Source organism: Hippocampus zosterae, chromosome 9, assembly GCF_025434085.1.
Source record: "Hippocampus zosterae strain Florida chromosome 9, ASM2543408v3, whole genome shotgun sequence".
NCBI classification, from domain to species: domain Eukaryota; kingdom Metazoa; phylum Chordata; class Actinopteri; order Syngnathiformes; family Syngnathidae; genus Hippocampus; species Hippocampus zosterae.
In genome coordinates, this window is record NC_067459.1 from 19,774,797 (window position 1) to 19,801,714 (window position 26,918).

Genomic DNA, 26,918 nt, shown 5'->3' on the forward strand with positions numbered 1-26,918 from the left:
AGTATGCGATGAACACCTCAGTAAATGTGACTTTCATTCAGGGGTTCCTATTGCTCTGTAAATTGGGCCCGGTTCTTGCGTCAATCACATTAGAACAAGGCACACGTTCTTCTCAAGGACAGCCTGTTTCATTTGATCTGCGGAAGACATTCTCATATCAAAGAGAATTTTGCAAAGCGAGCCAATCTAATATATGGAAAGGTATTCACAGGTCTTTTCGCACATTCTTACACCAAATGGATCGCATTCATTTCTTCTCAAAATGCTACACGCAACACCCCGATGATGACAAGGTGAAAAACGTCACATTGAAAACCAAGAAATCACCTTAGATGCCTTGAAATGTATTCGCACCACTCGAGCGATTTCACATTTTGCCGCCTTAGGACCATTTCTTGAGACGACATATGATCGACCAACACAAAGTAGCGTGTCGTTGTGAAGTTGAATAGAAATGTCACATCGTTTTCAACATCCCAGGCGAATGCAAGTCTCAAAAGTGCGGCGCGCTTTTGTGTTCATCGATGCTTTTGTCAAGCCACCTTTCTCTGCTGTTAAAACTAAAAGCCTTTTGGCCGATGTTTTTACCAGCTTTGCACATCTCGACAGTGACACAATCTGACTATTGGGCTCCACAGAACCAGATGTCATGTTGGTTGGGGGGGGGGGGCACCGGGAACTGATCATCACCTTGGCAACACCACACCGACAGTTAATCATGATGACAGAATATATCACGCTGTGGGGAACGGATTCCGTGACGGAATATGGCTGCAACCAAAAAACTGAAAGAAGTTGTGAAAACTTTCAAGAGAACCGTGGCTGTTCACATGTGGACCCGATGAACTTACCGTGGCCATCTTTGAATGACCTCACGCTAATGAAAAATGAAAAATGAAAAATCCGAAATGGGGCTTCCACCGGCAGGTCAGGTTTCTCAAATCAAGTGGAGGTCAGATAACGGTCAGTTTGGATCGCTGATCCGCCTTACCGAGTGGCACGCAATCAGATAGCGTCACGGTTGGAAGAAAAAAAAGTCTGCGGTTGGGTTTGATTGCCATCTCAATAAACAAAACGAATCCTTTTAATCAGCGTTTCCCAGGTCAGGTGCTGCAAGGCATTTTATTGATTGTCTCAAGAGACATCGTTTCTTGGCAAACGGCTCGCTCTCGTAAATTAATGCCGGGTGAGTTCTCGTCATGGGAGATGTGGACGTGTTAAGCATTAATTCTACTCGACATCTTTCTACACAACTATTTTTAGCAAATAGAATGTCAACTTTGGTAAATGACAGACTTCTTTTTCTTTTCCGGTTTAAGTGCTCTGTGCTGTTTTTACTGCGAATTAGGAATACCGTGATTCACTTCGCTATGTCGCGGTTTGTCATTCGCGGATTCAGTGCATTGCGGATTGTTTCAAACATATTCATAAAAAAAAAAACAACAACAAAAACACTTTTTCATATAATTGGTCACTACTTTGCGGATTTTCGTTTATCGCGGGTGGTTTTGGTCCCCATTAACCCCAATAAACGGGATTACTGTAGAATCAAATGATTGTCGATATATGTGGACTAAGTATAGACGTAATTTGCCTTTGTGGCATTAACAAAGAAATTGCCCTTTTTTTTTCGATTATGATCCACGCTGCACTATATCCACAAGTCAAGTTTCTCCCATTTACCTTCCCGATTTTTCCCTGGTTCAGGAAGAAACCTGAATCTAATCAGTCTTGTGGAATTAAAATGTGCTTCAGTACAAATGACCTATCTCAAGTCGGGAATTGATCTTTTTAAATTAGATTTCTGATTCCGATTAAGATCACATCATCTGACGTCTTCTGTTAATGCAGTAAGATGTACAAATCTTCATTAAAATAAATAGTGTGCTTATCTGGGTTGTTGTTTTTTCTTCAACCGAAATGGAAAAAGAGATACCCTTTGCTCTCAATGTGTTTAGTTTGATGATTAAAGCTCATTGTTTGTGTTGCAGGATTTAATGCTCTCTGAGTTGGCTCTTCTCTGACCTGGGCAGCAAAGTAATAAGGTAGAGTGTGTTGATGTTCTGTCTAACACTCTTATTGTTTTGTTTTGTTTTTTTTCTCCACTGTGAATGGGACCATGCAAATGAGAGAGTGGGTGGCTCAGTGTTGGAGAATAGGATCTGTGAATCGGCTAGAGGCGGGGTGGGGGGGGGGGGGATTAGCTCATTGGCCACAGGGACCTGGCGCATCTTGACCTTGTCTTGTGCGGATTGAAACAAGCACGGATGCTGAAGCCTCTCAGGCTCATCACCAGACAGAATCCGCGCACAAAGCTAGGCATAACTTGTCCTTTGTTCGGGCTAATAAATCTCTCAGGACTTTTGTTTGTAGAGGCAAAAAAAAAGGGGGGGATCAGAAAGGAAATGTCAGCGTATCTGATGTGAAACATTTGGAATGCAAGACGAGCACAGCACTTGGTGGCGCATGGATGAAAGGGCACTTTTGGTTATGCAGCATAGCGTGCACAGTCTTGCCCGCAGAGAAGCGAGCACTGATGGAACACGGTCGCAGTGCTCGGCGTCACGAGTGTCCTCTGTGTTCTGTCCTGAGGAACATCAGCGGTCATCATATCACACCAGATTAATTTCACTCTGTAAGCGCTCGTCTGCAGCCTGAGCCCATATGACCGCAACTGATAAGTCTCCATGTCTTTTAATACGATATTATTTACAGGTTGGTGAATCTGTAAAATATATATTTTTGATCACCCTGCGTGGAGTTTTGTCATGATACTGCGGCCTCCTCCCATATTCGATAAACATGCATGTCAGTGTCGTTGAAGATTCAAAATCACGGATAGGTAGCTTACGGTAGATGCTGGAGGGCGCCACAACTTGTCATCAGTGCACGCAGGACCACACACTTACCAACCAGATGTATGACAGAAATGCTATTTGAGATTTGGAACAAAAAAACAAAAAAAACAACCAAAAAAAGCATGGCACAAAACTGCTCAACAGCAAACTAACATAAAGGGTCTTCGAAATGTCAAATAAACACAAATCCTTCATTCTGTTGCACTTAAAAGCCAAAGAGCAAACGACAAACCATGACCCTCCGGTTTCAACGTCCGATTGTTGTCACTAATGAGCACTGATTCAGATGGTCCCTCATTACATGGCTACTCGGCTGCATTTCTCTTCCAATCTGCAAGTGAATGTGAGGCCTCGCTGAAGAAAAATTACCCAGTTTGAAGTATCATCAGGGAGTTTCTCCCCCAACAAACGTTGTGTTTGGGCTTCTTGCAGAGCTTGCGATCAAAATTGTTTTTATTCTGTGCATGCAATGAACATGAAATATGGATTCATTAAGGTCCGTCATGTGACCTCGTAAATTCCTTGACTCACCAAGACTTGAATAATAGCATAATGATCTCAAGAGTTAAGACATAAAGTAGATGAGCGATGTGCCAATTACATCTGCTCAATGACAGTCGTCAGCCCGAATGAAGAACTTGTGAGAACCAATAATGGGTCATTTTTCACATGGCTTGTTCCTTTGCCTCGGTTTTGTTCACATGCAGTAACCCTTCTTACTGTGCGCTTGTGTGTGCGCTGCGTCCACTTTGTGTTGCTATTGCATTAACATACTTTAATCCTCGGCGAGGCTTATTGGACACAAATCCACCCCCAACCAAAAGCTTTTAAAGCTCCTGCTGTTTCATTTCTGCCGCTACCTTCGCATTTTAACTAATGCTTAATGACATCAAATTGCGCAAAATCAACACGCTATTTTATTCAGTGTGCGTTACATCCTTCGATGGCAGATTCTCGACACAAGTCAAGATGCTATTATCTCGCTCGTGTAACGCTAATATTCAACCCACTTGCGAGCAAAATGAGTAAAAACTGGTATATTTGCAAAATGTCTTTGCAATGGGGGAAAAGGCCCAGTAATGAGACAATACAACCCAGCGAAGCGACTTGAAATATGGATTTACTCCGACAGGGGATTTTTCTGTACTTTATATTTGTTCTGTGGTACCTTGTTATGTTGGCGCATTTTGGCTAACGTAGTTACATAAAATGTGGCTTCTTATTCATTGTTATATCGACAAAACACCCCAGCATTTGTGTTGCTTGTATCTTTTGCGGATTAGTATTTGTTCTGTGGCGTCTGCTGCATGTTTGTGTTACCATAGTGACCATATCAAAGCGTGGTTGTTAGCTTTGTTATGCCACGGCTAGCAAAGGCTCGTTGTTAGCATTTTATTTACTTACTCAACTGTCAGCAGATATTACAAGTAAGAATCTGTTCACAATTGCCTCACGTGAAGATATAAAGCTTTAAAAAAATATTTATAAAATGCAGATCGAGGAATTCTTTGGAAGCTGAGAGGCAAATCCGTGTGAAATGTTTTCCCATGTAGGCACATTGTGTTGAGCACAAAGACCCACTTCACACGTCTTCGCCCACGGCTGTAAGCAATGCACAATTTGATCCTTTGAACAGAGCAAGGAATTGTGTCCTTTCTCTTTGAGAATATGAGGGAATCTAATTAAATTCTCCCCCACTCGCTTCTCATCATTATTAGAAACGTCTGATTAGCTTGGATATATTTCTCGGACAAAGATGACGGTGAACGTAGCTTCAGTTTGGATACTAAGTCCACCGCTGTTCCTGCAGCTTTTGGCTAACTTATTATAATCGAGTCCCGTAACGTGGCCGAGACAAAAGTTAAAAGCGCGTGGTCACATTCCATACAGAGAAGCACTAATTATGTTTACATTGAGATTGTTTGCAATTACAAGTGGAATATTTACAGTATGTTGCACACTGCCGCTTGAACATTTTTCAGCAGCCTTCTACGGATAGCTGTAATTGATTCCAAATGAGCAGACCAGGGCCAGTAATGTTCCTACCTGGTTTTCTGAGCGAGTAATTACAAAGATGAACATCTTGTGTGAAGCTCATTTTTATTCCTCCAATTATTTATTTATGAGCTGCCTCCTATTCCTCCACTGACTTTTTATGGATATTCCTACAATATGACTGCTCTTCCTGTTATTTTTAGCTTTGCTGAACTTCCGGTCCTGGAAGACGAGTTTTGTTTCACAGTGAGATTGAGCGGAGAGGTGGCCTCGGCATCCAGCTGACAAATGCATTTAGTTCACTGTCCCCCCCCCTCCCCCCATTTTCATTTAGTCTGCATTTGTTGTTGCCATCACTTTGATAACACCAAAACATAATTTATAAGGAAGTGCCAGGACGACGCATCGAAGAGCCGTTCCCTTTCATCATGTCTCGGCATGACGTCTTGTTCTTGCAAATACTTCTCCCTCCAAGTTCTGCACGCTTACCTTCTCTGTGCTCTAAAATCGATGAATCTCCTCAGCTATCTTTTGTTTCTTTTTAGCGGCGTAGAGGTCTGTGCTTTTCGCGCCAGAACCTATAAAGTCATGTGGTGCTCCCCCCTTCGTCTTGAGTCTGTTGTTCAAAGCATTTTTGTCTTCCCACCTGTTGGGCAGAATGAAGAGATGGAGGCTGAGACAGATGGGGAGGGAGGGAATCACAGACGGTGGTCTTATTAACATGACAGGGAAATTCACAACAATAGGCTGCTATGTTGGATCAGATGAAAATGTTAAAAAAAATAAACATTCACCGCACAAGTCCACAGACCGCAGAATCTCTCTGCCTGTTCTCCAGCTCAATTCAGATGAAACAAAAGTGATTTTCTGGCCCCAAAAGTGAAAGGTCCAAGATCATTGACAGCAACAAATGAGGTCAGAAATCTTGAATGACTCAGACCTGAATTTTAGCAATCGCTTAAAAGCCATAACTAAATCTCCCTTTTACCCCCTGAAAAAAATGCAAAAACAACTTAAATGTTTTTTTTTTTTGTCTCAAGATACAGAAAATCTAGTTCATGCTTTTATTTTCAGTAGACGAGATCACTATAATGGTCTCGTTTACGACAAAGTCCTTACAAACACCAGGAAACTGACGGGCGCACCTGTCCTCAAATCACCACAGCGGCTTCCTGTGAGTCAAAAGAATCGATTATAGAATCTTGCCGATGGTCTATAAATATCGAAATGGTCTTGGACAATGTAATATTGCCGGAAGCTGCCTCTCAAAAATCAAAACCGAATGGAACAGAACTTACCATTTGCACGTGTTCCGCACTTTGTTTTATTACGCCGAAATATCCGCTGTGAACGTTCCAGTTAGTTTCTTGTGGCGTAAGACTTGGAAGTGGTCTAGACCAACTCTTCAACACATGATTCAGGACAGTAATGCACCACTGCTAACGACAAGGACAGTAAAAACGATATTGTTGGATTAATATCCCTCTGTCACTGTCAATCAAAACTCAGCATTCTTGCATATAGAGGCAGAATATTCGAGACAGCTCTTGCGTTTTACAAGCCATTAAGGACATACATACATGGAAGCTGGAAACAAAAATGTTGCATTGATGGTGGTCCTTGGCTTTGCGACCTGTAAGCAATGGCATCCCCGAAGAGTTGAGAGTGCTAGGACACAATCGCAAGTCAACTTTCATATTAACATGTTATTTGGTAACTGTACATTGAACGTTTGCGCACCTGGAAAAGACTTTGGGGGAGTGCTCTCGGTATACTGTGGCAGGAAGCAACTGAACCAATTTGCTCAACCGTATTTGATCGCAGCATGTTCTAACCATACTGCCCTTTGCAAATGAACAAGAGTGGCATAAAGGTTGTTGCCAAATGATTGTCGCTCAGTTCTTCATTTTCTTTTTATTGTTTAACGTGCTCTCATGGTAGGCTCAGTGATTGGGCCACCAAGGGACAGTTGTAATTATGAACCGCTTGTGTCACAAGACATGCTGATTTCTCTCTTCTGATAATATGCAAATAAAATGCGGTTCAAATGTCATCGTGTGGAATTCCAACAAGTTTAACCCTTTTTCTTTTTCTCTTTTCCAAGCGAAGTGCATGTAATGAGCTTTGGTCTGAATCTGTCTTCGCTTTCTGCTTACTGAATTTGACTGTAGCTCAACGAGAGAGGCGATCGTATATATCGTGCTGTTTAATGTCCGCCCATAATGTACAGCGAGTCAAGATTTAAAGATGGTGACACTTTGGAATCTGAAATGAGGTTGGGGCCATTTCTTTTTCTGCTCCCTGGTTGCGATTTACAAAGTGCGAGCGCGGTGCTCGCGATTTGCAAAAGGGCTAACGTGTTTAAATGGTAAATAAACCCAAAGGGGCAGATTAAGGCCACGTCATCTGGCCACAAGTTGAGCTTTGGCATCATCGACATGTCAGCGCGGCATGTCAAGCCGTGTGCAAAGCTTTATCAAAGCACTCCAATTTTGGATCTCCTTGCCTTTATGTCACAAAGTTACTCATCCTTGGACTGACAAACCATCAGCACTAGACCACCTGAGGTCATTGGGTCACATCCCAGTTTTACCCCCATGCTTATCCTCTATCCTCCTGCTGTTGCCATCTCATCAAGCTTTGTTCCACTTCCTCCCCGTCTCCTTTTGTTGCCCAGCCCCACATACATGTGTAATCTATCTGTGATTGTCTTTTTGTTTTCTATCGCTTCCTGTTCCATCCCTGCCGTAAAGCGCAATCGCCGTTGAGGAGCCATCGTCATGGTGCACTTTAGCTTTTCCGGATCTGGAATGGCTGACCGTGTCTGGCTCGGGATTTTCAACCACCTGTCGTCTGCTCCATATCCGTGAGTTTAGTGGTTAGAAAGAGTGATGACATGCTGAACGACAATGATGTGGTGGCAGCGTTTTGTTGCCCGCCCGTGATTGCGCCAAGTGCAGCCATGTATTCCAGTGGCCTGTAGCGAGGGAATGGAGAAGCACATCTGGTGTTTGGATGTTTGTGTGTCTGCCTGACGTGATTGTGTGTCAGTAGAGTGTCCCATCTGGCCTTGCAAAGAAGGAATAAAAAAATTAAATTAGCCAGAGCTGCAGGCACAGTTCAGAAACATGGATCTGTGTCTTGTTTTGTGTTTAATTGCAGTCGACACGGGATGCCAACTGGAATCCTGAATCTAGAACATACATGTGAGAAACGTAGTTTTTTTTTTTGAAATTCTGGATTCAGGTTTAGGTTTTTCAAATATCCCTTTCAAGTACAACGGTCACTATAGTGGACAGCTTATCATGATAACAGGTTACGAGGTGCACGAAAGGGTTAAAGGCTATGGCACATCGCTTTTCTTGTGCCAGTTAAAACCAAATAGAAAAATGGTAACTGGCATGTTCAAACCTCCCCCGCCCAAATACCCACTCAATTTATAAATCTTCCATGTGTTATAAAGTGAACCAGAAAGACTCTTATATAAACGTCTTGCTGAACCTTGAGGTAATGTTTTTTGGCAGGGTTTTTCAAACCAGAGACTGCCTCGTGTTTTCTGCATGCATGGAGCTCCACTCACAAATAGTGCAACTGCATTAGTGTGACTGTTACTTTGTGTGCTTCTCAGGTAGTGTATTTGTATATGTGGGGGTGGAGGTGGAGAGCCGGAATAACAGTAGGATGCCGGAAACTGTCTTATCCTAGCACCCACGCTGACAGGGTTCGTGTAACATCATTAGTGGGGGCCATTGAACCAAATCCAAAGATTACAAGTACAGTAGTTCAAAACATTCCCTTATGAATTACTTTGTCAGCATACTGATATTCTGAAGTTAAAGCATCAAAACAAAACAACAACTTCCAACGCTCATTCCAAAGGCCTCACTTTCTTTATAAAGTTTGACATAGAAGTTCCACCATCATGCATGTTTGTGATGTTGGTCGACCTTCGTTTTGGTTGAAATTCAAAACAAATTTCTCATACAGAAATTCCAAGTCACTTTCATAGACCTTTTTTCATTGTCCCCACAATGTACGTTATGAACATTTTTAAAGTGTGTACCCCTGCAGCTCACGTTTTGTTTAAGTGCATGTTTAAAAAAAAATTACATAAAATGTTTACAGATCCTAATACTGACTCCAGCTTAGAGTCCTATCAAACAAATGAACATAACAGGATTATTCTTGTTCCAGCTAAAACCGAGAACTTTTGGGTCGCTGGAGTTTCAGGGTACAGTACATGTCAAATGCTTGCATCTAAGAAAGTAACAAAAGTTCTGATGATATTCTGTTGTTGTGAAGGACTTTGCCTCTGCCTTGGACCTACATTTGGTTCCCGTGTATGACAACGTTAGTCATTAAACAAACTCAAGCTGACAGGTCCATTGTACGCGGTGTACTCTGACAAATATGGACCCTTTGAGTGATTTTTTTTTTCTTTTCTACCATCGTAATCCACTGCCCTGGAAATTTTTGTTTTGACCAAAGCGCTTTTTGAGTGTTATATATTTTTGATCCCCTTTCAGAGCAAATCCATCCACCAAAAGAGATAAATCTAGTCGGTTCATGGAGAGACAAATGCACGTTACTTTAACGGACAAACGCAGCAGAGTTCTTTTCGAAATTGTAACTCACACGGCACATGTAAATTGTTGATGACAGAGAATCAACGCGAATGGATTGAGAGCCACATTTTGCATTCAAGTATTTTGTTTACCCCGTGCATTGCTGCACACAAGTTGAGTAGGTGTCAATAATGCGTGTCGCCTGTCAAACTCTGCAAGACGCCAGTCAATGATTTGTGCTTGTTTATTAAGCCACTTTTCACATTCTCTATGTTGTCAGTCTCTGAATTTGGGAGCCCAAACCCCCATGAGGTGCATTAATCAGTCTGTTGTCACTCTCGAATCTGAAAATGGGTCCTATGTGTAATTGGCACCCGATGAAGCTCAAGAAATAACTCAAAGCCTGGATGTAAGTCTATTTCAATTGCACAAGAATACTTTGCTAAAAATTATACATCAGAAATTAATCAGATACTCGTGAATCAAATGGTCTTTGTATTTTTGCGTAGACTCTGCACCAAAAAAACATTCTAAGGGTCATTTTGTGAACATGATTAAATGAATCATCATAGTGTTATGTCGAACAGCGTGATCCCCATTTGTGGGGTTTCTTTAGGACGCGGTAAGCTCCGCATCGATACTTTTGAACCTCAGACAACGTTGCCTCTAACTTCGCGTTGCCCACTTTGCATAGTGTGTCCTTACCATGATAGGAACGGCGTGTTTAAACCTGACCTTGGAATCACGAATGCACACATGCATTCAAAATGCATTCTAATCAACTCGCTCCCGTTGCCAATTATTTCAGGCAATGATTGTACACAGCCTGGTGACATGCGTGACTGAAGTTGAAAAATGTGCAGCAACGCATCAATTGAGTTTCTTCGTAAATCTCCCGCTGTACCGACGAGCACAATTACCGTATAGTTTAGTTGAAATATTCATAAATGAAGCACTGTGTTTTCCTTTTATGCAGTTCTGAAGGCTCAGGCGTGTTTTTGGTTTTCTTACGCGGTATGTGTGCGTGTGTGTGTGTGTGTGTGTGTGTGTGTGTGTATATATATATAGCATGTTAGCTGCACGCACCACATTGACTCATGAAAGCAAAGATTATGTGAAACACACAGAATTTGTAATCATAGGATTATATAATATTGCCCCTCAGCGACACCCCTCGGTAAAACTAAATATGCACAAAATGAAAACTTCACGCTAGTTCCAAAATACAGCATCATAGCGAGACTTGACCAAGTGATTGTTCGGTCCTGTCAGCACACCAGGACCTTCCCCTCAGTAAAGCCACCGCGGCGAAGGACGTAAGCCTCTCAATTGGCTTGGGATTGGTTTGAGTAAGACATGCTCGTGTAATAATGTTAAAATGTTTAAGCCCCTGGGCGTCTTTAAAGAGCTTTCCGCTGCCACGCAGGGGTGAAAGCGCGGGTTTAGAAACCACATTGCAGAGAGTAGTTTTTTGTATTTTGTTTTTTTTTTTCGGCTTTTGTGGCACAACAATGCAAACAGCAGAGGAGACCTCTCCTTCGGGGTCAAGACTTAGCAAAACCGGCGAGTGCCGAGTTGTTGTAAGTGGAGAAAATGTGAGAGGCAGATTGTGTCATTTACACATGACGAGGCTTTCCTTCCGTGGAGCCAGTTTTCAAAGATCCCCCCTCACCCCCCGCTGCCTCTGTGATTTACTTTAAAGGGGACTAATAGAGTGCGCGGAGTTATGGCTGACATACTCACTTGTGATTAGCAATTTCAACGTGACGCATTAAGTCGTGGTGGGTGGCGAAAGAAAGCGCTCCCGTCGAGCTCGTGGCTGTCAAGCTTGCCTGTTTAGCGGAGGAGTACGTATCAAGCTTGCACAAAGCCCGGACCAGAACAATGCAGCATAGTGAGCTGGCACCGATCTCACCTGTGATTGGCTTCTCCGGAAATGGCCCGCTTGCGTGTGGAAATAGACGGATGCTCGTGGTAATTGCATGTTGCTCACCTGCATGTGAATCACCATCATGAGCTCGCCGCGAGTGCACATTGTTGCTTATTAATCAGCCAGTGAGGTCAAAGGTTTTTTTGCCTTCCAATCAATGAATTCATCCATAACTTTACAATCGCACCCATAGCTTTCCCACTCTGCAGGTGATGCTGGGTTTACTGCGACAGGCTGTCACATCTTTTTTTTTTTTTTTTTTCACATTTTGTCCCGTTTGCTCAGCCTGACTCAGGATGTGAAGTGGAAAATTAAAGGAGAGCCCAGGGCAACAACAGTCCTATTTATTTAAATTGCAGTCCCAGAGTAAAAAATATGTATGCATAAGAAAAACGACTGAAGTTGCCTCAAGTTAGAAAATACTAATTCATCTTTTTAATCCTGTACTTTTCCTCACATTAATTCCCTTTATGGCTTCAGAACTGCATTTCTTATGATGATATTTTTGAAGATCAATCATTTTGCCATTCGACGCAACCTGCCCACCTTTACACAGTGTTGGCAAAAGCAAGTCCTCCAATTGTCAGTGCTCGGACAGCAGATACTGTACACCATGAGAATGTAACTCGTTTCACATTACGTTCTAAAATCACGCTCACAGACTTTCATTGTTAGGTTGAACATTTCAAGTTTAAATAAATGAAGTTTAAATCGAGCTGAAATGGGAACACTCGCCCTCCAGTATTGTCGACAATACCTTTTTTTAGAAAAATGGGATTAAATTCTTAAGATATGTTTATTGGCAATGGAAATGCGATACCATCAAGTTTGTCCTAATGTAATGTAACTTGCTCCCTCACGTAACATCTCAAAAGATGACATTCTAGTGTCACGTTGTGCCCGAAGCGATGGAATTATTGCTTCGTGCACAACAAAATAACTGAAAGGTGAATCCCCGAAATAGCAGACACATATAAATTTTGTACGTTACAGGAATAATGGCGCGTAATAACAGCCACAAAGCTAAGAGGCAACAAATAATCCAAATAGTAATTTGAGCGAGAGAATATTGGCGCGGCGTGGAATTCTCCGGCAGTGAGTAGGCTGCCAGAGCGTTCAAATAAAGGCTGAGCAATTACTGCCAAATGGGTGACAGGTGTGTAAACGGCGGGCAGAAAGCCCGCCCCCTGCTGGCAAACACGGGACGTGACATCTAGTAGCCTTGAGCAGGACACTTGTATTTGTTCATGTTCGCCCCTGTTATTATTATTGATGGCGAAAGGGCTTCAAAAAATGCAATACGCAATGACCCCATTTTTAAGGTTCACAGTTTTTTCAGAAAACGTTTGTCAAATAGATGCCGCAGCGGCGCTTGAAGAACTGTGTGCCCCCCCTTATGTAAGAAGCCATTTCTCAGTTGGATGCAAGTGCGTGCAGCCGACAAATATATACAAACAAATGGTGAGAGTGTAACTTTTCCAGCATGAGCTGATAGGTGTTTGTGTATTCTCGGAGAAACACTTGGCACGGTTGGACACACACACACACACACACACAGTGTTGTTGCCACTCTGCTGTCACAGATGTTTGTGCCGGTGGTTGAAAACGCTCCAGATGTCTGTTTCATGCAGTTCTTTAAAGGCGAGTACTAACACTGCGAGCTAACTGCAGGGCACCCGTGCAGAATTTATAGACTCCCTCTGAGGGGGGGAAAACATATTGAGCTTGCTTTGTGCTGAGCCTAGATTCCTCTCCTTGCCCTTCGATCCCAATTTACTCCTCTATAGTGTTCGACTGACGCCGTGTATTATGTCGACATTATCTCTGAGAAAATGGGGAGATAGACATAATTGGATTGCCGTGTTTATTGAATTACTGTATAGTACTTACACCAGGCGCCCGTTTGCTGGTCAAGTGAGCATGAAAACGCACTCCTGACAAGACTTTTCTCAGGGGAGTTGGAGCTGTTATGCTAATTGCATGTCAGTGTGGTAGATGTCAGATTTAATTATAATAATACATTTATAAGCGCTTTTCAAGACACCCAAGGACACTTTACAATAACAAAAAATAAAACAATATTTAAGTGATAAATATAGTGGTGGTGGTGGGGGGTCTTCAAAATTGTCCTTGATGTGGCACCGTATGACCTCTTGGTCAAGACCTTTTTTTTCTTTTTTTCGACGAAAGAAAATTCACAAAAGACAACTTTTCTTTTGCTGTGGGGCAATTCCATTTTGCCCCAATCAGCAAAAGAAAATGCATGCAAATAAATTGTCTGTCCATTTGTTTGTTTCCTGGTTCGTGCACAATGAGCTGTTTAGAAGAGCCTTATTTATCTGGATTTCATTGTGAGAACAGAGAGCAAAATCTTCGAACAAATGTGGAAGGCAAAAAAAATGACAGATCATCATATTTGGTGTTGTAATTAGCTTATGGAAAATGACATGACACTTTGAGATCAGCGGCGTGTCACTATTTCTCCAATCTTGACAACATAAAACCAATTCCTCAAGAAAGAAAAGTGAAATCGTCCGGCGAAAATGTAGAACAAAATATAATTACTATAAAAAACTATTTTGTGCAAAGCCATGGTTAGCTTACTTCCTGGTTCGTGTATGTTTGCGATGTTTATGATGGGCACCGCCATTTACAATTGCAGTGTGAAAAGAGGAAAAAAAACAATTTGTCTGTGTTTGTCCACCCATTTGTCGGTGAGAAGGCTCCGTTTTAAGATGGCCCAAGATTCCAGCTAGTAAGTTCTTTTCGAGCAAGATAACGTTGAGATGCATAAAACATGACAATCTTTGAAGAGTTCTATGCTGGCCAGATTTGGTTAAGACTGCTGCAACTGTCTCATCTGAGAGCATCCCATGGGTTTTTACAGTAGGCCGCCGTGTTCTTGTTCCACTTTCCTTCTTGTCTGTTAAATGTGACAAGCTCCAAGTAGCTCTCTGACGGAGCTGCGAGCCGCGGCGATGAGACACTTTGGTATGTGGCCATCCGTCTTCTTTAGTTTGATAAAAAATCCAATTCCCTCGTCTCGTGCAAGCATCTCCGGTAACATCCATCCATCTTTTGCGACCCGTTCGCTGGGGCCGTCTGGTCAGGTGCTGCCAACGCGTCATTAGTTACCTTCAGTTTGATCTCCTCAGCCCGCTTTCATTTTGAACGGGCCGGCACAGGCTGCCGTTGTGTTCAAGGCTAACGAAATCACAGCGGCAGGGAGGGAATGAAGTTCGACTTTTTGCCGCCAGCGACTGATCTAACTTGATCAACACAATGCTAAATTGAGAATTAGTGCCATAGCCAGGTTGTTGACAGTACCGTCGGCCATATTCCAGACAGTGGTAATCGCATCATTGTAAATATTGTGGCTCTCAATGGGCCTTTATTGAATGTGACTTCCTCAGCTTTGTCCATATAAACGTTTCTGCCACTGGAGGCCTGCAAAAAGTCTCCTGAGAGTCATCCTGCTAGCGTAATTGCTACTATCGGTTTGCACAAGTGAAAACATTTGATATTTCAAGTCCTTTTTTCTCATAATGGTTTTGACAGAAAAAAACAATTTCAAGTTCAGTACATGCTTAGTTCCAAGCGAGTCAGATTCATCATTGGTTAAACAGATTTGTCAGTCCTCATAATTTCAACAGCACTTTATTGATTGGCTTTTATGTGTATTTAAAAATGATTTAATGTTGATTGTGTCACTTTTGACTTTGTCGTTTCCTTTCATTGCACACCGATTCTTCAGCCATTTTCTACTCTGCTGACGAGAAGCATATCAGCTCGGCTGCTCTTGTAGCATACTAAAATGTGAACGATGTTAACAGTCAAATGGTCTGCAAGAAGACTGTGGCTGAAGTCACTATGTGTTATGCATGCACAGAATAAACTCCCCACTCAGGCAATACATAGACAGCTAGGAATGCCCCCTCCCCCCCACACCCACACACACACACATACTTGTATGCATCATTCCAACACGTGTCCACAAGACATGACAGCGTCAAACATGGCCGAGCCCGGTAGAGCTGGTACAGTGAAGTGGACAAGCACAAGCAGTAATATATACAGTATCAAGTCAAGTCAACAGTATTTATAGAGCACTTTCAAACAGCCATCGCTGCATACAAAGTGCTGTACATGGAGCGATTTTACATACACAATAAACACTGAGACGAATCGGTAATAAAGGCGTAATAATAATAATAATAATAATAATAGTAATAAAGTATATTACTACTTTGTACTTTGTAGTAAAGTATATTTAAAGGGGAAGTCAACCCTCAAAATGTATTTATGATAATATAGTCTATGCACCTCCGCTGGTCTAAAAATGGCATTCTGATCAATACTGTGTTTGTGGAAAACGAGTTAAGGGTCATCCCAGAATGAGCAAAGCATTCCGACATCAACTCATCTTGTTGGGCTCGGCGGGCAGCTGTAACCTGTTGTTGCTCAGCTCATCGCTGACAGCGTTACGTAAGAAGACAATGTTGGCCCAAAGCCACATAGCATCCACACCGACATGTGGGCAGTTTATAATTTAGGCGACCATTAACTATACTCTGCGACATAAAGGAACAATCAACCTCGTTCCCAGTCGTTAATATGAATCTATCATTAAGGCGAGCAGCCATAAGCCAGAAAAGCGGCAGCATCTACAGTGTGTTCTCAAACATAGTTTGCAATTATCTGCCAAGTATTTTTCTTCCTTTTGAATCAATGTGGCCCGTGATATTTTATATCATGAGATCGCGTTTAATTATGTCTGTCATAAACTCTGGACAATCTGCAGAGGCTACACTAGAAAATGAAAACCATCTATTAGGAAGAGGAATATTACAGCTGGGCCGGATTTTGCCAAAAAAAGTACAGACGACCCTCAAAGGTTTATTGACTGAAGAGACAAATATTAATTTTGCACTGAAGTAATGAGAAAGCCAACGCTCATGGATGGGCTCATGGTCCTAAACACTGGGTATAATCACGGCTTGGCGTCTTTGGGGACGGGCTCATTAATCTTCACTGATGTAACACGTGAAGGCAGCACGAAATTACACACATTACGTAAGAGGTTAAATGATTTTGAAAATGTGGAAAGAGAAAAAAAAGATGATAATGTATCGACAGGTCATCATCACAAATAATACAGGGCCTAATATAGTCCACCAACATACAAGTTTTCAAAGTCCCAAGTAAAAATACAGCAGGCCTCATTTGCACACATTCACATGCAGTAGATTTAAATTACATTCTCAACCAAAATGGAGCTATAGGGGAGCTTTTATCTCCATTATTTTCCTCTCACAACCTTCAGCCCCGTCGCGTGGCATAATCCTTTTAGCAGTTCATTCACACAGGCACCACACACCAATTTGAAAGCAGTCGAAAAAAAAAATGTCACATGGTAATTGAGTTGATCACTTCGTCCAGAGAGACCCCTCATTATTGTTTTCCACTTGCATGTGGAGTTTATTCACATTTCCATATCCTCCTAAGAGTGATACCCGTGAATGACAGGTGCCGTCTGCCTGCTCCCCTGCTCGGTGCGTCGATAACTGGCTTTATGGGTAGCCGTCCATGCATGAACACCATGCTTAGCGTGTGCGTGTGTATGTGTGTGTGCGTGTGTGTGTGTGTGTGTGTGTGTGTGTGTGTGTGTGTGTACGTGCTTGTCTCTGGAGCCAGGGTCCTGCAGAGCAAGCGTGCTGTGTTCACTGTCAGCCTATATTTTAGCAGCCTATTTACACCGTCTGCCGCTTGGCTGTCCACATCTGAGAAATTCTCTTGAGCTGCTGAAGGCGGCATGATGCACGCAAGCTGTCTGAGTAGTTAGTGCACCTTGATTTTAAAATGCGATGTATTAATATTCAAACACAAACGGGGGGGGGGGGGGGGGAATCATTGAAAGTGTCAGCGCATTCTTTAAATAAGGCACCTGATGTATTTATTGATTCAACTAAGTGCTGGAAAGTGTTTGTGACAAAGGACCGACGTGGCAAGACTAATGCATCACCGATTATTTCTTGAATTGATTCAAATAATAAATGGATTCCAAGAAACAAACACAAATCTCCTGCGGCAATGACCTCTTTCCTCCATATGCAATAAAACGGAAAAGCAGCTTCATCGATTAGCGAAGTTAGCTGGAGGCTTGGGGAATATGTAAGCTAAATATATATACTGTATATATTTCTTTTTCAATTTCATTTTCTGTGTCCCTGGTAGGACTTTATGGTAAAGCTTGAATTGTGTATTGAAGATTTAGTGACTGGTGGCATGTATTTGGGTCCCATCTGTTTATGCCCGAGCTGCTTGCTAGCTAGCCACCGACTGATTAGCTGCCGTATATGCTTGTGCCGCGTGACCGTTGAGCCAACATATTTTAACTTGGTCGTTGAGATACCGTAGAACACAGCAAAACTGGATTTTGCCGCTGATAAGATGTGCGAAAGTAGCCGTAGCGTCATATTTCTTTAACACGCCACTTCCTGGTTCATGAAGGATGACGTACTAACAGTACCTACACACACACATCCAATTATTGCAGGCAAGCGACAATTAATTAATCCAATGACTGCAGTTGTCACCAAGCGAGTGAGTCATGAGATGTGAACCTAACACTTTGAGAGTTTTGGGAATGAGCATGCAATTCCTTCGGAAAACGTCACGCTGCCTCGTTTTGGGAGATTCACACTTGAGTCGTCTCCCATCTGCTCGTAGCACACCGCAAACTGCTTGAAAGGAAACATTATCGTCTTCATCTTGATGAGATTCTAAGCTTTTTTTTTTGGTCAGCGTTTACATTTTCAGTTTGCTAAAGCATTGAGGGAGCATTTCATAATATCACCTCGACAATGTAACCTCATGGTCTCAGAGTAATTGGATTCCATGATTAAATGCTGACCGCAAGAGATTTTTTTTTAATGTTTTTTTTTGTACTACACCATTTTACAGTTTATCCTCTTTGTATGTGTTTTTATGTGTTATTTATTTGTGATTTAGGATAATGTCGGAAGGAGGGTGGACGCTGGATTGAATATTGTTGGGACAAGTTTAGAAAAATACACCGCAGATCCTCAGATAGACTTTCCTGCAATGTTGTCTGAAAGGACAAAAAAAATAAAAGTAAAAAACTCTCATCATAGCCAGTGAAATGGTCCAATCAGCAGATCCTTCCAGTCTGATGCCTCGGTCTCACTTCTAATTTATCTCACTGTGGCCCAAGCAACCTGTGAAGTGCAGCCTGACATTAGTCCTTCAAATCAGAAGTGTGCAATGAAGCGAGGAGTTGTTCCTTCAAGCCAACTCCAGCTTTCACGTTTCTTCATCTCGAGCATATGAGTAAGTTTCGCAATGCTACAGTTACAGTTCAAAGGGCATGCCGTCGTCATGTTTTTTATTAGAAGTGCCAAAATATACTGTATATATTTCAATAAACCATCAAGATGCACGCCACCTTACGCTACTAAGACGTGTGTAATATATTGTCATCCAATATTTGGTTACCGGTATGTTTATATTTTTTTTCTGTACGTAGATTTTAAAGCTGTTTTGAGTATGACCTTTAGCACTGTTAACACAGCTCAGAGGTGTAGATACTGTATGGGTTTGTTTCTTGACATTTTGTTTTTAAAGGTCACAGCACTCTCAAAAATCAAAGTGAAACACAGTGAGGAGAAAGATGTTTGTACAATGTCTACAATTGGCCGTGCCGTGGCCAACAGAGGCCACTCTCATGTTGCGAAATAATAGCGAGAGGCAGTCAATCAAACAGATTGGTCTGTTTTGTTTTTTGGTGTTTCTTGTTTGTTTTTAAGTGCTGGTTGCTTCACAAAAAAAATGTGTCGCGTCCGCTTATGCAGTCCCAATTTGTCCTTTTCACTTTGGTTTAAACGCAGCCATCGACTTTTATATGCTAAGAAAGAGCACCCAAGGTACAGTCGGAAGTTTGGAAGGTTTAAAAGTGAAATGGTATTGGCAGGTATGTGAATTTGACAAGTATACTCCCAAAAAATCAAATTTTCGAGTCCGCCAACATTGATCGGTTTTCTCCAGCGCTTGTCCGCATTATGATTACTCGTCCGGCATGCTGCCAAGTTCAGCACCATGTGATTGTTTACAAATACATCATTTGGTGGGATTGGTGTTGTCGTTCTTTGTTCGACCATAGGTGCTGACGTTACATTCAAAGGTCACTCCGATTTCAATCGGAATGTATTGGCCATCCGTGTGTTGTTTGTCAACCCCCAAAACAAAGTTTAAAAAATATTTTCAATTAAACGAAATATTTTTGGGGAGATACACTGTGTTAAGACCAAATGTTTAAAATGATATTGCCGGTATTTTGTCTCAAAGACAAAGTACAACATTGTCCTATTGTACTTTATACCAAGGATATACTGTACAGTAGCCGCCACATCGATGCGTTTTGTTTCACTGTATTAGGATCACTGTATTAAAAATTGGTTCCCGTGCGCCATTAGCATGACACGCGTCTGCTGTTTATATGAAGATATTGTTAGCATCATAAAGTGGAGTCTGCGTTCATGCACATGCAGCAAGAAGCAGCAGTATTTGAATTGACAACATCAAGGTTCGATCATTCTGCACGTTTTGCAATGAATGGTGGAAAATAAGAGCGATTTTATGATGTTCCAAATGGTATGCTGCTAGATCACCAAGCTAATGGTACTTTTTATTGAGTAGGTAAAAAAAATGGATTGCGTTTGCTTGGGATGCAATGTACACACATATACGATATGTAGCAGAGGAAGAAATGATTCCATACTCCGATGCATTTTTAAGTGCACACAAATACCAATGCATATGCCCAAATTTGTGCGTTAACCCATCTGCGTGCACGGCGGTGTTATCATACAGGACACGCGGTGAGAGTGTTTGCGGAGGTGCGTCTCCAGGCGAGGTGACGGGAGTCCACATTCAACATTGTCATAGCGTCTGAAACGCTGCAGGTGCTATAAAAGCCAGCGGAATATGAATGAGTGGGAGCCCGCCGCGATTGAAATGTGCTATTGAGACGAGAGGAGGAAAGTAGGTCAAAGAAGTGTAAAAGTAGACTTTTCCTCGCCTGAACCTGAACGCCATTTGGCCTCGAGCACTCGAGCCCACCATCTGATGATTTGAACGCGGTTGGTAATATGCGTGAAAATGCTTTTTCCTCAGATGAGTGCTGTGGCAAGTAAACCGTGACAATGTGATCTAGGTTGACGGCGTCCTGTTTCCTTTTTTTTTTTTTTTTTCAGGAACCCCGCACGCGTTCACATTGAGGCTTCACAGAAATGAGCTCCCAATGTAAGTCTTTCACTTGACCTTATCCGCTCACGTTGTTGTTGTTGGTTTAATGAAGCTCAAACATGAGGGAACGACGCCGGTACATCTTCACCTTCAACCGGGTGCCTATATTTCAGCAGCTAATTGCGATTCCCGGCAAACACACTGACAGGGACTTCAAAGAAGACTCGCTGGAGGAAGAGAACGTCAAATTCACTTTTCAAATACAAAAATCCTTGTCGGTTTCCTGTTTTAGAATATTTCATCCCGAGCGCAAGGAAGGCTTGAGGCGATGTCGATACAAAAAAAGATGTGAGATTCTCCAGTAAGTTTTGCAGAGGGTTCAGTTTATTAACTCTACAATGTTAGGTTTGGATGCCAGTTGTCAATCTCGATGTAGCAACGATGAAATATGAAACCATAGATTGAGATCACTTTTGGATGATCGTTTGCTGAGAATTTTTTTTTTTACTGTACTGTTTGTATATGAGCCTCATTTAACCACATGATGTCCTCCGTAGTTTTCTTTTGTCTGTTATTTCGATTTTCATGGTGAATTATACAAGGGCGGCCCGGTAGTCCAGTGGTTAGCACGTCGGCTTCACAGTGCAGAGGTACCGGGTTCGATTCCAGCTCCAGCCTCCCTGTGTGGAGTTTGCATGTTCTCCCCGGGCCTGCGTGGGTTTTCTCCGGGTGCTCCGGTTTCCTCCCACATTCCAAAAATATGCAGGCTGATTGAACACTCTAAATTGTCCCTAGGTGTGAGTGTGAGCGTGGATGGTTGTTCGTCTATGTGTGCCCTGCGATTGGCTGGCAACCGATTCAGGGTGTCCCCCGCCTACTGCCCGGAGATGGCTGGGATGGGCTCCAGCACCCCCCCGCGACCCTAGTGAGGATCAAGCGGTACGGAAGATGAATGAATGAATTATACATCAGAGCATGACACTGATATCAGTCTTCCGATCGAACGCTTGGATTGCCTTGAGCTTATTCACAAGGTCTTGCTGTGCGCTGTGAGGCTTTTCCGTGACTTTTCTTCTGATCGTTGCCATTGAACTATGGAAAAGCCAGCCGTCAATAATTGCAACTCTTTCAGGAAGGCTTCTTCACCATGTTGCGAGTCTTAAAAGCGGAATCAATGGCACCACTCGACTTACACTTTTAGGATTATGCTTCGTAAAATATCCTCAGCGTAGACAAATAAATCCTTTCATGTCAGGCCACGGTCATTCATTCTTTTGTGCTCAAACTTCCTGAGCCACATGGGATTCTGTCCTTGTCGTGTCTTTGGGGGGGGGGGGGGGGGGGGGAAAGAAAGTCACTTTGCATGAAAATACACTTATTAACAGTCTCACACGCGTACACCGAAGCTCCTCTTGTGTGCATATAGATTTGTAGCTTCCTGTCGAAACGAGGCTCCTGCTGGCTGTGTAGCTGTGTTGAGGTGATAACATAATGCTCCAATCACAGAGATCCAGCGCATCCCTCCAGTGAGGCCTCCGAGGCGACTCTCCCGGGATGCTGGATGAGAGTGAAAGTGGAATCGCACTCCCAATAGGCCTGGTCCTTGAATGGTTCCAGGACACTGGCTTTTTGTCTCCACGCGGTGTAATTAATCGGATGATCAATGAATCACACGACGTTCAACGTGGAGAATTCAGACTTGGCAATTTAAATGTGACAGGCATCATTTGCCAGGGGGGTGATTAGATCAGGGGAAGGCACAAAGTGTAGCAACTCTGCGATCAAAATGGAGCTACCTCTGCATGAGACACAAAAGAGATTGGGGTTGACATTTGGGGTGTTTCATTGCATTATTTTATTGCTACTACTTGCACCCTGGTAGTTCTGCCTTCTGCCACTGAACCCCATAAAGGGTTTTGTTGCCTCAGAAATCTATGCCACATTTGTACTTTAAACACACTTTCAATAAATCTACGACTAAAAACAAGCCCCGTACCTTTCGAGTAAATTGCAGACGGATGTATTGTGTGTTAAGACTGGGGATGACTTTGGGGGATAAGCCTTGTGAGCTGGAGGTTTACAGATTGCATCTCCTAAATGTCACATTAAATGTATCCGTGTGCCATCTTGGCCCGTCCTGCTGACTTTATGGCCGTTGTCATGGCAACGGCTCCCATCCGGTGCATCCGACAGGTTGGCGGGTTGACAGACGGCCATTACAGTATTATTGTGACGTCAGGTCATGTGGGGATTGAAAGGCATGAATATGGAATTTGACCCACTTGGTGCCCTCTATTTCCCGCCACATGGTCGCCCCTCATGCAGCGGGAAATCTCGTTGCGTCACTGCTTCCTCTGTCGGGGTGAAGCCTAGAAGATCTTTTGGACCGAACTGTGGCTTTGGCGTCTCATTCCAAGGGCATTTTGAAGTGGATTAGATTTCAGGATTATGCCGGTGGGCTCGGTCCGAGCAGACTGCGGATGCCTGCTCATGCATATACAAAGCAGCGCAACTTGAGCCCCGGCTTTCGAAAAAGTATCAAACGCTGCTTCGATCTTAGAACGCTTTAAGCAGTCTTGACAAAAAAATAAATAAAAAACTAGAGAGGAGCCCCGCTGTGATGTTCACGATCGAGGTCAAACTGAAGCGTAGAAACAAGTTAGATCTCTATTAAAAGGCAATAATGTTTTCAATATTGTTTGCATATAACCTGAAAGAGATCGGATTTACTCAAGGCAATGCCACGTTTAAAAATCAAAGCGCAAGAGTGGTTGGTTAAGTGCCCTCAGAATGATGGCTCTTTGAGCGCTTTCACTTGCTAGCGGCGGGAGTGTGCGTGAGAGAGAAGTCTCCCAGTGTCTTGGGTGACACATTCGAGCATTGTAATATACGTGCATTCGTAAAAACATGCTGACGTTTGAATTAATGCCTCAGATTTGCACCAGATAAAATGGAAAAAGACGATTCAGTCCTTATAGTATGGTCTCATTCCTGACAAAAGACCCCAAGAGAGTCATTCGTCATATTTTAATGAGTACAAGCTAAAGTATACAGTACAATAGTAGACATACAATATCATGTACATTCACTGTGGATTTCAAGTTCAGAAAAACTGTCAGTACTTTCTGATCATCCGGGCTGGGAATCATGCGGATGTTTCCACTGTATGTGACAGAAAGCACTTTTAGAATGCTCACTTGCACAGCGGAAGTGGTTTTCAGGGGCAATGGAAGCGGAGCTCAGCTGCCAGCGGAGGCAGTGACATTCTGCCACCAGCCTTTCACTGGCTTCCTTTCCGCCTGGCGGTCTTAAGAGATGGACTAAAACCAGTGCGGGTTATCTCGCACAACAGAAGGGAGGGTGATAAATTTTTAGCGATGAAAATAGGCCAGAGCGCAGCACTGATGGAACAGATAAGATGCAATTAGGACAAGGTTAGACTCCTTCCCCCTCTCATCATTTATTTAATGTGTCACATTTGACTTAAGTTCGGATGCGGCTTTGTGTGTTGACTTGATGTTAATCCTTCCTTCCTACCTTCCTACCTTACTTCCTTTCTTGCTACCTTCCTACCCCAACATTACAATTTTCATCACAGGAGCTCTCCATTTGCTTGCCCAACTGTTCATTAGTGAGCTATTAATTTGTATCGAATGGCCGTAAAGTCGCATTTCATACTCATTTTGATATTTTTTTTTTGTTTTGTTTGCAAATGAACCCTTTCATGCAGCCTGTAACCTGGTAACACGATAAGCTGTCCACAATAGTATCCACTGTTCCTGAATGGGTTAATTAAATACATTTTTTTTAAAGTTCCATATGCCCTCTTTTGAACTTTTAGCACCTATGCCTCAGAACACCCCCCCCCACCCCCGCCCCCGATATTTCTGTATCATAAAGTATAAAGCTCAGCGGGGAAAAAAAAACTCATTTTAGTTTGACATGTTTTTAAAGATATGAACTCTCCTGGCTGCGTACCCCCCCCCCCCTTCTTTGTTCCTCCAACTCGTCTCTCATCTTCCTCCGCTGCCATGGAAGCCGCCTCATTCCCGCTGGATCGCTTTCATTTTCGCCGGCGTCAACCTCGCACCGCAGCTTCACGCCGTCGCTTCCTCCTTAACACTCAAAGTTTGGGACCTATAATTGTGAGCTCACACACAGCCGCACCAGATTTGCCCCATGTGTTCCAGGCCAGTACAGCAGATGGAATCACTTCTGACTGACTGAGCCGTGCGCCAACGCTTAGATGAAAGGATGATATCCTTTGCATAAGCTCGCCCACTGACTTGCTGTTATAGAAAACATGATCTGTATCAATAATTCCACCTTTACAAAAAATAATAATAATAATGATATCCCTCAGTTTTTGATTTAAGCACTGTCAAAGAAGAATTAAGTCTGCCTAAATAAGATTTTTTTTGGTCACAATTCCCCTATTGACATGCTTTTCTGCTCGTTCCACTATTCTCTAAGATGCTAAAAATTGATGCGAAAGCCCTGGTTAGTTGTCGTCGTCATATCAAAGAATTATAAGAGGCAGAATTATTCTTTATTTTATTTTATTGCCTTTCTCTACTATTAAGATGCAGGTGACCTCTGACCCCTGACCTCAATCCCTTGAAATGACCCTAATATGCATGTTTTGGGAAACGGGTGAAAGCCTGAGGACCCACAGTGCGGACATTCCACCATGCTGCCTTTCTCTGATTACGTCAATCCGACTTTAGAATTTATTCACCTTTGTAAAGCGGGAAATTTTGGTCCAGCTCTTGCCTATAATCTCATCCGATTGTGTAAGTGGTATTAATAGCCGACATGAGGGTTCAACGAGTTTTTATGCGGCAGAAATTCACTATTGTGGACAAATTAACATCAGCCCAGCACAACTGCAGCCTGAAAATGCGGTATTTACATATTTATGATGGCTCCAGAGGTGATTTCACGGGAGAAAATTAATCTATGAGAACGTATGTGATACTCCTCATCATTAGCATCCCTAATGCCGTCTGTCAGTTAATGGACTGGAAACAAGCTCGTCCTCATAAATAAAACACTTTGGTGTTTGTTTTTTATATTTAGCCTTGACACATGCCAGTAAACATTAGAAATAAGTGAAATGTGACTTTATTTTTTATTTAGTGACATGTTCCTCCTCTGGTCAGTGGTGAGAACTGGCCTAATATGACTGAGGTCATGGATTGGACACTCTGCCAAAATGCCCCTCACCACCCTTGAAGGAACAGATTGCAGCTCCCCAGTGCACTCGGCTGCCACCAGACGCTCCATGCAGGGTGTAATATTACACACACACCATGAACACTCACACTCGCATTGTTGCACGCACTGAACACTAAACATTTGTATTCTAACTAACAACGGAGTGCAGACGCCTGACCTAGATGATTCCTTTTTGATGAATGAATGTCTCTTCTGGGTATCGTAAATAGTCTGGCTGTTTTATTTGAAGTTAAATTGGATGCCATGATTACCAGCATGAATAGGAGCTGCCTAGTTTTGTTCTCTCTCACACACATCCATTCCACATTCAGCAGTGTATGCCGGTACGCCGCAGCGGCCATTGTGGGTCAACTAAAGGCATGGCATAGTTTTTGAAGCGTTGTCGGTGGAGAATGTAAGCACTTTTTTATACAATGGTGCCTTGTAAATTTTCAAGACTTGACTTGTGAGTGCAGTTTGGCAGATACAGTTATTCAAAATAAGAGACTTCAATTTGTTTCTTTCCACTCCCTGTTGACATTTACAGCCAAACTAAACACAGAACAAAGAGATTTATGCCTTGGAATCTATTTTATTGCCAAATCCTAGCCTAGTAGCGCAAGGCACCGTGTAAATCCGCACAGGGGTGTGTTAGACTGCGTTTTGGTATGTCTGCAGATGGGAAGAGCTTGGCACACTTAAAAATGGGCGTTTTGCGCCGTTTTGGGTGTGAACACAACCGACTTGATTCGCCATCAATCGAAGCATCAACTTAAAAAAATACCACTCTGAAATGATGGAAGCAGAAAATAATTTGCTGAAGTCCATGCGGAAGGTTGAAACACGCAAGTTACATTTATGAGGAAGTGGAAGCAGATCTCCACGGGCAAATGATGCAAAGTCGGCCACTGTGATCAGCAATGCCACTGCAGGGAGGGTTGTTTAGAAAATGGAATCACAATTCATTCATTCATTCATCTTCCGAGCCGCTTGATCCTCACTAGGGTCGCGGGGGGTGCTGGAGCCTATCCCAGCTGTCTTCGGGCAGTAGGCGGGGGACACCCTGAATCGGTTGCCAGCCAATCGCAG

General features: G+C 42.8%; 2 protein-coding genes across 11 annotated transcripts in view; both read left to right on the forward strand.

The window, feature by feature from the left end:
* dlgap4b (discs, large (Drosophila) homolog-associated protein 4b) overlaps positions 1-26,918 on the forward strand; it is a 70,016-nt gene that overhangs the window by 17,902 nt on the left and 25,196 nt on the right. For 6 of the 10 annotated variants that reach the window (XM_052075953.1, XM_052075960.1, XM_052075959.1 and 3 more), the window contains exons 2-3: positions 1,992-2,045; positions 20,621-20,669. The gene's annotated coding sequence lies outside the window, so the exon portion shown is untranslated. The remainder of the gene's footprint in view (positions 1-1,991; positions 2,046-20,620; positions 20,670-26,918) is intronic. The other 4 variants (XM_052075957.1, XM_052075958.1, XM_052075955.1 and 1 more) reach the window with 2 other exon arrangements.
* The window catches only part of LOC127607554 (transmembrane protein adipocyte-associated 1 homolog), a 70,517-nt gene continuing 62,415 nt past the window's right edge, over positions 18,817-26,918 (forward strand). Inside the window, exon 1 of the mRNA XM_052075982.1 lies at positions 18,817-18,820. The gene's annotated coding sequence lies outside the window, so the exon portion shown is untranslated. The remainder of the gene's footprint in view (positions 18,821-26,918) is intronic.